The sequence below is a fragment of the Lissotriton vulgaris genome, chromosome 7 (assembly GCF_964263255.1).
Source record: "Lissotriton vulgaris chromosome 7, aLisVul1.2, whole genome shotgun sequence".
Classification (NCBI taxonomy): domain Eukaryota; kingdom Metazoa; phylum Chordata; class Amphibia; order Caudata; family Salamandridae; genus Lissotriton; species Lissotriton vulgaris.
This window is the reverse complement of record NC_141695.1, coordinates 825780249-825795278: the sequence shown is the minus strand read 5'-3', so window position 1 is coordinate 825795278 and position 15030 is coordinate 825780249.

Sequence of the window (15030 nt, the reverse complement as noted above, 5' to 3'; positions counted from 1 at the left end):
TACAGCAGGGAAGATGCTATGCGTACCTGTACCTGCTAGAGTAGCCTCCTGTGGGTGGTGATCACTATCCCCTATATCGCCCATTTTGAAGCCTGTTACGTGTTGCAGCAGTGAAAGACTGACAAACGTGTAGTCTATAAGTGAGCTTGCTAGCTCAGTGTGGTAACTTGCAGCTGGAGGGCTGTCATTGACTGTTCTTCCGTTGAGGGCCCTCAGGTTTAGATGTTCCAGATCTTCCAGGAAGCATCGGTTTTAGCTTGTTCGGCCTCCCATGCTTAAAGGTACCTTGCTGAGGTAGATTGTAATGTGTTGATTGGAGACAGACTTCCTTTGACTCAGATGTTCCCATTAGAAATAGGTTCATGTCCCCTGATAGAATGAAGTTTGAGGCTTCCGAGCAGTCTACATACGAAGTTACTAGTTCAATTATTTTTGCTGTGTCAGTTGTTGTTCGTTTCGTATGGATGTAGACATTAAACAGGATCACTTCGATCTTTACCTCGGCCCATGGGAGAGTGAGTTTAACTGCTTGTGCTACATCCATTTCCGGCCCCGTCACTTCCGCTGTTGGTAAGGATGTTATTGAAATGTAGGTCTCCAGCCCTCCTGAAGCGTGGCCCATTTTGCTGCCCTTGGTGGCGGGGCGGGCGAAGCAGTGAAATCCGTGGATGTACTGTGGTTCAGTGAACCATGTTTCCTGTAACATGATGATGTCAAAGTTGTTAAGATATTGAAGGAAGTCTGGATCCTGGGGTTTTTTAGGCTCATTTATATAATGGGGAAGTGAAAGCACAGGTGTTAATGTCTTAAAAACTTAGTTGAGTGAGGATGCCCTTCATGACAAGGAACTTGTTGGCAGCCATAGCCTGTTCACTGCAAAATCTGCAGTCTGATCTACCAACCTGCAAGAAAATATTGACATTTGGCAACTCAAATCACAACCAGAAATGATTGTATACACCATCAAGACTATAACCCCAGACACCTGCCCTTTTTCTGGGCAGATTTATTCGCAAATAATTATTCAAACAATCATTGGCAGTGTACAGCTGACGTGAAGAAAAAATATCTGCAATTGGCCACTTGTCATGTAAGACACCCTCATCTACTCCTAAAATTTATCCAACACCACTTTGCATGCTGTGCGTTATGATTCGATGCTTATAATGTAAAAGGTGAGGGTGCAAGCCCCAATATATAATATGCATGTGTTTCTATGCACAGAGCTGTTGCACAGTAAAGTACATGAGACACACAGAATGACAGCTTTACAATGCAGAAGTCCACACTCACAAGCTCCTATTATTTCAATAATGTCTTGGTGATACTGGCTCTAGCTTTTTGGAGCCATTGCACCTCAAATCTAGAACCTAGGCTAACAGAGCACTCATGTTGTGTCAGGTTAAATGTGTGTCGTTCACTCAGTCCTCTCTGTATTTGCTTTTCCTACTATAAATGCCTGATCAGAATGCAAAACAAAAACCAAGACTATAAGTGGTACTCACCCCTGAAAGGGACACTTAGGGTTTTCTGGACTCATCCTTCTATAATACCATTTTTATGTCCATCACGTGTATTACAGATTGCTGCATATACAGATATACATTTGTTTCTGTCATGTAGTCCAAGATTGAAACTGTTATGTGTAAGTAAAAATGGAATGGAATTTTTTAAAACGAGCATTCATGAAGTCAGGAGGTATGGCTTTTATATATTGCATTAATTCTTGCCCACAAACACAGTCTTGACCCAAACGTTGACATAGGCCGTATTCATGCACACATGCAGAAGCAGGACTATACCTGGATATCCTTGCACCACAGGCACATCATTTGCAAATGCCCACTCTCAGACAAACAAACAGGCAGCCCCACACAGCAGCCTAGAGGTACCCACGCACATACACCACTAGTAGTCATAAGCCCCAGTGGTCCTTATCATTAATAACCATTCATGGCCCAAGGCAGTAACAGTAATAAATGTCCTTCAGTGAGCCCAGACATTAAGGAGTCTCAATGGCCCATTCAGTATTGAGCATTAGTGGCCCCAGAAAGTAATGAGCCTCAGTGGCCCCTTAGTTTCAATGCCCTCAGCCAATAAGACACACATTGCCATAGGCAGTAAGAAATCACCAGTGGCCCCAGGCAGTATTGAAGCTCAAAGGCCTGAAGCACCAACGAGCCTCCATTGCGGAAGGCAGCAAAGATCACAAATGGTCCCAAGCGGCAATGACCCCAGGCCATGATGGGCCCTCCAATAGACAAAAGAAAGCACAGAAGGAAGTGAGCACTTGCTGGACTACAACAGGGCACATTTTCGTTAGTGTGGGCCACTGCTGGTTGTGCTGCATGGACTTGGGAATATGTGAGGCCGTATTATTGTACACTTTTATGGGTGTGAGGCACCTCTTTTCAATTAAACACAAGAGCTGAACATGGCATGCACTTACTCTGTGACTTCACAAGTTAGTGCATGAACTATAGACAACAGAGCTAAGAAATAGAGTGGCAGCTGACCCATGCTTATGAGGTCTGCTACCTGCAGCACATTCACTAGCTCATACAGTTAGTGAATTAGTGTATGCACTGCAAACGGCACCATGTAGGTGAAAACTGGTGCGCGACCTTCCTTTTCCTCCTGTACTCGGATGCTTAATGAAATAAGGATACATCCCCAGGGCTGCAGCTTGCCTTGACGCTCACTCCACTGTGCCATGGTGGGCTGGTAAATATGTGACTGGCACGCCAAAACAAGCATTTACAATGCAAAGTTAGAGCTATTGACATTGCTCATGACATTATTTTTATTTGCTTTTTTTTAAAAACATAAATAAATGGCATTGTCATTTACAACGCCAATAGCAGGGCAGGAGAGCAAGCACAAGCAACGAGGGGCAGGACAACAAGAACAAGCAACGAGGGGGGGGGGACAGCAAGCACGAGCAGCGAGGGGGGGGCAGGACAGCAAACACAAGCAACAAGGTGGGGCAGGGGAGCAAGCACAAGCAACGAGGGGGGGCAGGACAGCATGCACGAGCAACGGGGGGCAGGAGAGCAAGCACAAGCAACGAGGGGGGAGCACAGCAAGCACAAGCAACGAGGGGGAAGGACAGCAAGCACAAGCAACGAGGGGGCAGGACAGCAAGCACAAGCAACGAGAGGGGTCAGGAGAGCAAGCACAAGCAACGAGGCGGGCAGGACAGCAAGCACAAGCAACGAGGGGGAGGACAGCAAGCACGAGCAATGGGGGGGCAGGAAAGCAAGGGGGGGCAGGACAGCGAGCACAAGCAACGGGGGCAGGAGAGCAAGCACATGCAATGAGGGGGGGGACAGCAAGCACTATCGTCACAACTGCACAACTGGCGCTTCTTACCGTATGGGTTCCTGCTTTGCCCTGCTGCAGTCAAGCCTCCTCATCAAAAGTAGACATGGACGAGCGACGAGCCGAGCCAAGGGCCTGGGAGCAGAGTCTGCTCACGCTGCCTGCACGCGCCTGTCGGCCCTCTCATTGGTTAATAAGGAACACCAATCAGAGAGCTGACTTGAGCGTGCAGGCAGCGTGATGAGGGGCGTGCTCTCTCCCAATGACGTCAGGGGGAGAAAGAAGAGAAAGAAATGCCCCCGAATTGGGAAAAGACGGGGCTTAAAGGGAGTGACGCCCCTCTCCAATGGCTGTCCAGCATTTACGAGGCCAGCCAATGGAGAAGAGGGGCGGGTTCAAGCCCCACTCTACAAAACTCTACAAAACATTAAATCTCTGACCGAGACTGCGCAAGCGCAGCCTACGGTCCTCGACCTAAAAATGGTTTGGGGCTGACTTTTTGACCCGTCTATGGAGGTTGTAAAAACTTCCATGAATGGCACAAGACCCATTTCGCCAAACCTTAAATCTAAGCTCAACTCTCTGTCTGTAAAAATGAAACAGCTGTATATAGGAATTTGGGTGTGAATTGGAAGAAGACGTTATTTACCTTTGATAATGCTCTTTTTGAGGAATGCCCTATATAATCGGGGATTCCTGACTGTAGAATATCTCCCATGTGTCTGACTGGTTACAGAGAGTTTTCTTTCATAGCAGTGCTGTAGGTGGTGTCCGCACTACCATCCGCTCTGAGTGGGAAAGGGGATGGGGCCTGCTGCTGGACAAATTACGGATTGGTTCTGTCGGGTAGAGCGTGGGTAATTTAACAAAGCTATTAATGCTGTCTACGTAGAAAGCCCTTTAGCACACACAATTCTGGCACCTAACATTGATTGAAAATAGGGCCTGAGAACAAATGGTTGTACTATGTATTTATCTGAATTGAGTTCATTCAAAAATTACATATGTTGCGTACATCGACTGTCAAAGTCAATTTATGGTGCAGATGAGTGACAATAGTGAATAGTGATCAAGTAGTGAAGAAATATATACAGTGAAGAATAAATGCCATTTATACATATATATATACAAGTGTATTTCTGGTGGCCAGGTACTAGTTAGTATCTAGAGATTCTTGTTATTTCTTTTTCCTTCAGAATCCTAGAATCCTGGGCCTTTGACAAACGTCGACGTTTCGACCCTTCGGCGCCTCGGTTTAAGGTCGCGGCGGGTCTTTCTTAAGACAGAAGTGGAATGCACGACAGTATGTAATTTAAGCGAGAGGTTTGTGTCAGAGGGGCTGTTAGGGCAATGAATTTGCCTAAATAACGGGCAGTAGGTGTACTCACCCTATATTCAAGGCTGACGAGCTTTGCCTGAGAGGTTGGGGCACAAGACCAGATATCTGTGAAAAGATGGATTGGATCTGTCCCCATTTAGTGGTGCGTATCGTCGTTCACAGTGATTAAAAGTGGCGCGGCTAGTAACATTGGTGTTCGTGTGACTGGGCTGTGGGGTCACTGATATTACATGGTGCATGTGGTACAAGCGCCTAAATTACATCGCGCTTTAACCTCAGGGGGTGGCATCTTGGCGCGGTGTAGGTGCCGTGCATGGTGAGTATTTAAATAAAGACTGGCAACCAGTGCCGGCTGGATTCGGGCACGGGAACCTGCATGGTGCCGTGCATTATGAGTATTTAAACAAAGATTGGCAAGCGGTGCCGAATGTAATCAGGCACAGGAACCTGTTCCTCAACCACCCCCCGGCTGCCTGTGGTGGGAGTACGAGTTGGTGGGCGATCTAAAACACAACTCGGACTTTGAGGGATTAAACGAGGTGAGTTATTTAAAACCTGTCTGTGAACTTAATGTACATGGCTGTAAAGGTTAGGGCACTCATGAAATCTGCAGCGTGCCTAATAACCCCCATTTAAAATGCGTGAAAGCTTATACTAAAGTGGCAGTGTGAGCTTACCGGTATTATTTCTTATAATAGATCGGGCAGCTGATGGTGCGTAGTCCCATCAAACGGCTGCCATCTGTCAGCTGAATGAGCTCGTTCTGCCTAATGATTTTTATCAGGGTGCCGCGAGGAGGCAGGCATGTAAATGAGTGGGTGCAGTTGCCTAGCGACGGCGTGGCATCGTTTAGTGTAACACGCGTCCTGCGCGAGCTTGCTGACATAATGCATTAATGATGCATTGTAGTGAACCAACGCGGTGGCGTCATGTTTGCTGCTCAAAATGTGATAAAAACCAATGGGCTGAGCTCCATAGTGTAACAAAGGATGATTTCATGCTTGTATTTGTGGAATATGTTTGTGATCAAACTTTTTATTAGTGTGAACATATTAACAACTCATCACCATCAGCTATGTAGGTTATCTGTGATGGCCACTATCCAATGAAGGAATACATTAGCGCGGTTGGTGCATTAAAGTGATAACAGTGTATGGGCTTGTTTTAAAAAACTAAAGACATTCACCAACTTGAAATACAGAGTGAAACAGTTAACATGCTGTAATAAATCCTGTACAGACACAATATAAGGGTTGCCTCTGACTCGTGGGCAGTTTGGGTTACAGGTGTTGGCCATTAATTAACTGAAGATTGCAATGTCTGTAATGAAACCTGTACACACACAATTTAACTCATGGGCTGTTTGGGTTTCAAGTGTTGGCCATTATTTAGCTGAAGATTAAAATGGTACGATTGGTACATGAAAGGAACCGAGAAAATGCACCACATTGAATTGAATAGTTGGTGTAGAAAATTGACATATCATAGTCAAGCAAGTGAATTTCCATAAAGCACATTAAAAACAATATCCAAGAAGTAAGTCACATTTGTTAGGACACGTGTATGCAGAGTGTGGTTTATACTCATACTTCAGTGTTGGTACAAAGTCTGATTTAGTGTAGACAACCCTGGTGGAATACTAGGGGTGTACATGCTGCGTGGTGTTACAGCAAGGCCATCTGTTTGGCTATTTCCTCATGCTCATTTAAACCTGAAGACACAGAGTCTAAAATGTGTATCCATTTACATTCTTTCCTATTCAGGGCGGCTGGCTTGGAACCACCTCCTGGGTTTGCATTGATCTTCTACAAAACCCTCCATTTGAGACTTTCTGGCGTGTGATTGAGGCTTGTAAAATGTTCTACCATGGGGGCCCCTTGTGTCTAGCATCTGATTCGGCTCATGTGTTGCAAGATTCTTACTTTGACTTTTTGTGTGGTTTGCCCAATGTATGGTATATTGCAGGGACAAAAGATTATGAAAATGACATCAGCGGTGTTGCAATTCGTCAGAGATGGCAATTTGTATGTTTTGTATTCATGTCTTAATGTCTGGTCTTCCATGCAGAGAGGGCAGACCTTGCACATGCCGCATTTAAAATGTCCCAGAACTGGTGGTAGTCCTAGTTGGTCTCTTAGATCTGGTGATTTGCGAGGCTCGAGGTATGCTTTTCACCACACTGTCTTTTATGTTGTGTTCTCTCTTGAAAGCAAATAGCGGACTTTCTTCTGTATTGAGCTCTGATGCAACCAGACTCCAATATTTCAGGATTATTTTCTTTATACTGTTGCTCTTTGAGTGGAAGGTGGTGACGCAGACAATATTGTCAGTGGCTGTTTTTTTCTCTTTTGGGGTTAAAAGCTGGTCTCTGGGCAATACCATGCCCTATTCTTTGCTTGTTTCAGCAGGCCCAGCGGGTGACCCCGTTCGCGTAGACGTTTGGTCAGAACCTCCGTTTCTCTGAAGAAGTCTTCCCTTTTGGTGCAATTTGTTCTCATTCTTAGATATTGCCCATAGGGGAGATTATCGCGCAGATTGCGCGGGTAATGTGATTCGTATTTTAGCAGAGTGTTCCTCTCAGTGGGCTTTCTATACAGGTCACAGTATAGCAAACTGTTCTCTTCTTTGAATGTCAGGTCCAAGAAATCAATGGTGTTGCTGTTATAGGTTATGGTGAATTGGATATCTTCACTCCTTTCATTCAACCATGTGAAGAAGTCTTGTAGATGGGACTCTGTGCCAGACCAGATCATAATCACATCATCTATATATCTCTTCCAGACAGCTATGGAGTCGATGTATGGGTTTTCATGTGAGTATAGATGTTCCTCCTCATAGGTGTCCATATAGATGTTCGCCAGACTATGAGCGAATGTTGCGCCCATCGCGACTCCCTTACTTTGGAAATAGAATTGTTGCTTGAATACAAAGTAGTTCCTCTTCATGGCAATTTCCAGTAGATTGACCAAAAAACCAGTGGGGACACATTGTGGTGTTGGAAGTTTATTGAGTGTAGTCTGGATGACTTCTATGGCTTTTTTCTGGTGTATGGATGTGTAGAGTGAGCAGACATCCAATGTTACCATGAATTGAGTGGTGTTGTCAAAGTGCTGGTTTTCTAGTAACTGTATGATATGCATTGAGTCTCGCACATATGACTTGGTTTGTTGCACGAGGGGTTGTAAGAAATGGTCTATAAATTGATTTGCTGGTTCCAGCACTGAGCCACAACCTGATATGATTGGTCTTCCGGGTGATTTCTCCAACCGTTTGTGCACTTTAGGTAAAGTGTATATGGTGGGTATGCGCGATTCCTTGTTAATCAGGAATTCTTTTTCAGGTATGCTCAAAAAACCTTCAGTGACACCTTCCTCAGCTAGAGCTACAATGAGGGACTTGATGAATGTTGGAGGGTCTCTTGGTGTGGTTTGGTAACTGTCTCGTACTCTGAGCTGCTGTTCAATCTTATTTATGTAGTCAAGGGTGTTTTGAAGCACAATTGCTCCCCCTTTGTCAGCGGCTTTTACCACAATCGAGTGGTTCTCCTGTAGTTCCTTTATTGCCAAGTCCAGTTATCGGAGTCCAGGATAGTGCTGGAAAGGGAATCTTGATTCTGGGCCCACTGGAACTTCAAGTTCTATCGCAGAGCATGCATGCACCATCTGGCATAGCTGAGAAGGAGAATAGACGAGGCTAAGAGGCCAAGAAACCTCAGAATCACACAAAACATAATACAGGAGCAAACTTGAAACATCAGGATGATAGCCACAATGTTTCGACTTAATGTTGTGTATGAAAAGCCCTGAACTCCTGTAGGAGGCTGGCTTGGTTTATGGTGCACACTTATGTAAGTGGGCACCTTGCACTAATCCAGAAAACCCTTATGGTGATTTTAATGTCTTAGACAACCTTAGAAAGCTCTCTAAATGGTAACTGTGGAGAGCAGCCTTCAGGCTTAGTCCAGGAGTATATAGCAGCTTGTTTTATCAGTACTCAATCTTATGGTATAGGTTAAGTGAAAAAGAACCACACAGTGTAGTTATAAAAATAGGTATTTATTATTAACACTCACTAACACAAATTACCCGGAGATATAAACACAATACACACAATACATTGTCAATAGAATACTTTAAGTAGCAAAATACACAAGGTCTTAACAGACAACGATCCGGCACTCCATTCAATATTGAGAATTTTTGTAAAGAAGCAGATTTCGAGAAACAGAAAGAGCAGGTCAAGGTATAACTTCTTTATTCAAGATTCTTCTTTTTTTTAAAAAGACGTGAGGTAGCCAACGCGTTTCGTCCTTACCGACTTAGTCAGGGCTACAAACAAATATATATAAACATGATTTAGACATTATATACAACTTGTCATATATACAAATATATACAAATTTACAAAAATATACATTTAAAAGACAATTTTGAAAAAGACATTTATAAAACAATAGACTTTGTGGATTCCTACAAAGAATATTCATTAACTCATTTGTTTATACAAAGATAATTTCTTTCAATGTACAAAGGTGGCGAAATAAATAAGCCACAGGAAACCAAATACTTTCCTACCAACATCTACACTTATGATTAATTTTGACCTGCTGATTCAAAGAGAATCTGAATTACAATTTCGATTTAAACAGATGAAAAGGAGAAAAGAAGAGAGGGTCAAAGGGCCAAATATCAATTTATTCAATTACATTCATGTCAAATTCAGATAATGTTCCTACAAGGACATGAGAGAGGACATTTCCTACTACGATATTTACTAGATAGCGACATGAGGTACCCTGGGAGACAACTCTGTTATTACCAGTTAAAGACCTGGATAAAACCTCTACATATGATAGGCTATAAGTGCGCGTTTTTTCGTTATATTCTCGGGTGTTTACATCACGCGCATAAACGATAGTTGAGAAATAATCAATATAAGTGAGGTTGGGATGTTCACATATATTTAGTATCTTGAAATAAACGGCACAATGATAAAAGTACACATCACAATCTGTAAATCACGTAATGACTTGGGTTCTGTCAGGTTTAATGTTAACTGTTTAACACAATTACGAGATGACGGACAATTTCAGAGCCGGTATAGGTGTATATGCCGGGTGAAATTATCCTCATGTGCGAGTGCGGGAGGGCTATTTAAACGCTGTGTTTTGATCATAGCGTTAGCAAGCGAAATGCGGCCGTAACACTGACAGCATAGGACCGTAATGGTGCAGATTTACACGTAAGTTTTGGGGATATGGGCTGGACTTAATGTATGTCCTTTTTTATAATAGTATAAGGGTCCTTTGGCTTCATGCTATGCATATGTTACACATTTGCAAGCCCTTAGTTTTTCTTACCCACTGATTAACGTATAATGGGGTTTTGTGCTCTATTCGTGGTCTTTCTACATATTATAACATGGCGCTACTTTTCACTGAGAGCCACCTCTAAACTCGAGAAGGTTCAAAGTAATGTGCTCAGAGCTACATGTTATAGAGCTTTAATTATGTTCCCCCTTTTTAGAACATAAGTAGCTCGTGCCGACCGTTTGTGTAGGGGGTATGCAGTAGGATGCAACTTGTTCTCCCCCATTATTCTTTAGCTTTTACAAGGGGTTAAGCATTTTTTTCACGCTATGATACACATCGCGGTCTATATATATATTATAATATGGTGCAATCCTCACCCGATAGCTGCCCATAAATGTAAGAAAAATTTAAGAATGTTCAAAATAATGACCCTACAGCTACATGTTATAGAGCGTTAATAATATTCCTTCCTTTTCTAAAAACAAAACTAGCTTGTGCAGACCGTATTGATAGAGGGTATTGAATAGGACGCAACCAGCTCTCTCCCGCTAATTTTTAACTTATACACAGAATTTAGCTTTTTTCAAGCCGTTCATACATTTAAACTGTCCGAAACAGATGTTTTGCACAAAACTCCATGCAACTAGTTCTGTGATGTATGTCTTTATCATAAGATGGCGGCCACTATTATCATTATTTTTTTTTTGAGAGCCTTTCCTTGACTTAACTGTGAACGGGAATTTGGGCTGTCTGACCAACCAGTTTTCCTTAAATTACAATTGTTAGATTGCTTCACAATATAAGTGCAAGTTTAATTTATTATACATAAGTTCTTGTTTTTTATAGGGTTTGAAATATATAAATACAGCACAGCTAACCTTAATGGATGTGACCTATGAGGCCACCATCACTGTTTAAAACATTTGTTATTGCATCCTTTCTACCAAGGTATGTGCACTTATATATAAATCTGCCCATTTCGCAAATGTCTATAGCGGATTAAAAACTTTGACATACACTATACATTTGGTATTTGTCCCTTAGGAAGCTATTGGAAGCCATTGATACATTCAACGTTTTTTACTTTATGAAAATTATCCTACCTAGTGATTGAAAAGAGCGTATCAAGAATAAACTGGGTAAGCGCTCACTTATAGCCTATCTTATGTAGAGGTTTTATCTAAGTGTTTAACTTGTAATAACAGAGTTGTCTCCCAGGGTTCCTCATGTCGCTATCTATTAACTATGGTAGTAGGAAATGTCCTCTCTCCTGTCCTTGTAGGAACATTATCTGAATTTGACATGAATGTAATTGAATACATTGATATTTGGCCCTTTGACCCTCTCTTCTTTTCTCCTTTTCATCTGTTTAAATCGAAAATGTATTTCAGATTCTCTTTGAATCAGCAGGTCAAATTAATCATAAGTGTAGATGTTGGTAGGAATGTATTTGGTTTCCAGTGGCTTATTTATTTCACCACCTTTGTCCATTGAAAGACATTATCTGTGTATAAACAAATGAGTAAATGAATATTCTTTGTGGGAATCCACAAAGTTTATTGTTTTATAAATGTCTTTTTCAAAATTGTGTTTTAAATGTATTTTTTTGTAAAGTTGTATATATTTGTATATATGACGTGTTGTATATAATGTCTAAATCATGTTTCTATATATTTCTTTGTAGCCCTGAAGAAGTCCGTAAGGACGAAATGCGTTGGCTACCTTGTGCCTTTTTAAAAATAAAGAAGTTATACCACGACCTGCTCTTTCTGTTTCAAAAAATCTGTTTCTTTACAAATATTTTTAATATTGAATGGAGTGCCGGATCATTGTCTGTTAAGCTATTGTGTTGTAGAGTGTCCATAGGAGACATAAGGGTATTGCGTCTCAGGTCCCTGGCACCCAAACTCATTACTGTACCCAACTTAGGGGATAGGTGCAGTCGCTTTTGCCCCATACCCTGTGGGCATTGCTGTTATCAAATACACAAGGTCTGTAGAGTGAGACCACACCATATACTAAAATAGTGGAATGTGAACCACAACTTTAGTCAAGAATGGACCCAGAAGACGTAGAAGAATTGGGGACCCAAGGATATCTAAGAAGCCCACAGAGGTCGTGTGCAGAGTGGGAACATGACCACGTGCTCAATGTAAGTCAATAGGTAAGTCGGGATTGCAGTTTTATAGACGGTGGACAGTTCCCAATGGACCCTGAGGAAGCGCCGTGGAAAATGAAAGGTTGGAGAGGCACCCCACCCGTGGATACCCCAGCAACCAAGATCCATACACCAGAGAATCAGAGTGCATAGGTGCGAAGTGACGTTGGAAACCGCCGTAGACCACAATGGAGGACTTTAGAAAAGATGCTGCTGGCGAAGGTGAAGGTATCCGGTGGATCCCAAAAGTGGATTCAGGATGAAAGGTACCGGCAAGCAGAGGGGACAGAGTCTATGCCACTCAGGAGTGACCAGGAGGCACAGAAGACGAATGTCAGGGATGCAGGAGAGTTGAGGGTGCCCTTGGAGTTGCAGCTGTATGGAGCAGGCGACCCTGAAGAAGACAAGGAGCCGTCCACAAGCTATCCCATGTCGGATGTCAAGAGCCAAGGGGTCAGTGTCCGGCGGGGGTACCAACAAGCCTTGGCAGTGGCAAACAATGAAGTTGTACAAAAAGGTGATTTGAGTAAGGTTCAAGTGACTCACCATGATCAGGTAAGTCAGAGCAGGAAAGCAGGGGAGCCCACTGGAGGTAAAGAAGACTTTCCTGAGGACTTCGGGCTGAAAGCACAGGAGTCGCAAGAGGACCTCGACCAGCTCACCAAAGGATGAAGGCCCACGGTGCAAAGGATGCGGAGTAGGCGAAGATCTTGGCTTAAGGAGAAGCTTAAGGCTGGAGTTTCTTGGAGCCCGAAGATCTCTGGAGGAGAATGTCAACAAACCTTAGCACTGGCAAGTCAACGCGGTGCATAGAAGTACTGCTCTAGGGGTTCCAACAAGGGATAGTGGCTTCCAACTTGCTGGGAAGACAGTGTAGGCCTCAAGGGAGTTTCAGAACCACCACCTGTGTTGCTGAACCTTTCGGAGTCCGTAGGAACTCAGGAAGAGCAGACCGGTCAGCTTCGTTGCGGTGCCTGCAGATGCAGGGGAGTGACTCCTTCACTCCAAGGGAGATTCCCTTCAGGTGTTTTGGATGTCCACAGGCCTTGTGAAGAACCTGTATGGAGCACAGGCACAGACTATGCAGCAGACCTTCAGGACGACGAGACCAGAAGCAGCTTGAGTCTTCCCAGTTGCAGTCTGGGTCTCCAAAGCGAAGACCAGGGTGCCCAGACAGTTGAAGTAGAAGTAGTTTCAGATCTGAATCATGTCCCATGACGAATCTAGGGTCCCACCCACAGGTAAGCCTTTAAGCACCCAAAGGAAAGGGTTGGGACAACTCAGGGGTCCCTCCCAGAGGAAGGGCTGGATAGTGGGGGGATACTCCCATGTCCTTTGTCCTGTTTCCTACCCTGAACTGGTTTCAGCTGGACTATACAATGAGGGCACCAAATGTGTCCTTCAAAGCAGTCTAGTGTCGCTGGCAAGCACCTCCACCCTGTCCCTATACACTTAGTCATGTCAGGTAGTTGGTCACACCGCCGAGACAGGAAATCTATTTTCCTGTCTTCCCCTGCTAGAGCCTGGCTCAGCTGCAGGAGGGTAGAATCAGGTCTTTTTATCATCAGTAGCCATAGTTTGCTGTTCGGGTCTAGAAGACTGGTACCGGGAGAACTGAGGGCCTCCTGGAGGAGCTTTACAGTGATGGAAAGTGCAGTGACCTCGGATATAAGGACACATATCTGTTGTAAGAGGAGCTAGCACCAGCTTACACAGGCTGCAATGGAAGGCCTGTAGTCACAATTCGAGTGGTCTCTCATGGGTGGCATAATACATGCTTCAGCCTATGGGAGACCCCTGGTGTACCTATGCCCTGGCTACCTTAGTACCATATATTAGGGACTTACAAGGGTACATCAGTAGCCAATCTAGAGTGTACCTAGGTACTCACCCTGTCCAACTTAAGGAAGAAGCACACAGACTGGGGTCTTGATCAGCAGTAACCAAATCAGAGTAGTCAGTAAAACATAATGACACCAGCAAAAAGCGGGGGTGACCATGAAAGCAGATCCTGTTTTCCTACAACTCCCTATCCAAGATTGCCACAATACATAAAAGCCTCTACAGAGTCCTTTAGGAGCCAAAGGGTTCAGTCTTAAAACTCGCAAGACATTACACCTTGCACCACAGTTAACAGCTGTCTGTGGGACTTCAGGAAGGGTATATGAAAAAGCATGTCCTGCAAGTTCATGGACATTATCCAGTTGCCAAGCATACACCCTACAGCGGGAAATGCTTTTCTGAAATGTGTAGCGAGGTAGGAGGGATATTGGGTGATGAAGAGAGAAAAGACAGGGCATAGCCTTTTTGAACAATTTGCAAGACCCCTGTTGGACATGATGGATTGTCAACCCTGGAAGAAGTGCTGGATCCTACCTTCCAATGATTAGACATGCGTCACTTAGAGCAAACTAAAGGTGTTTGTTGGTCATTGTAGTAGGTGAGTAGAATCTGGAATACTGGTACCATTACTGGCCTGCACATTGCCTACCAGACCCGCATCTGCAACCTCAAAAGAACTGGGTTGTCAGCGCATTACTGGATGGAAATGCTGTCTCTGTCTTTATGCCAGCCCACTGGAATAGTGCTTACATTTGTGTAACAGATCTGCTGTCTTTAAAGCTTTCCAAAGCAGGGTCTGCCTTCTCTCTCAAAAGGTGGGACCCATCAAAGAGCATGTCCATATGTGAAATCAGTACGTTACTGGAGAACCCAAAGGACCTCCAATAGCTGTGTCCATGAACACTGGTACCAGCTGCCCTGCTCCAACAATCCCTGGTATCCAGACCCGTGCAGATAACATACTTAAGCGTGTCCGGTCCACCACGTATCATCTAGGCCAAAGAGGTAAAGCCCCAAAGGGCATGTGTGTAGCGGCCTAACAGACAGACTTTGTTTACA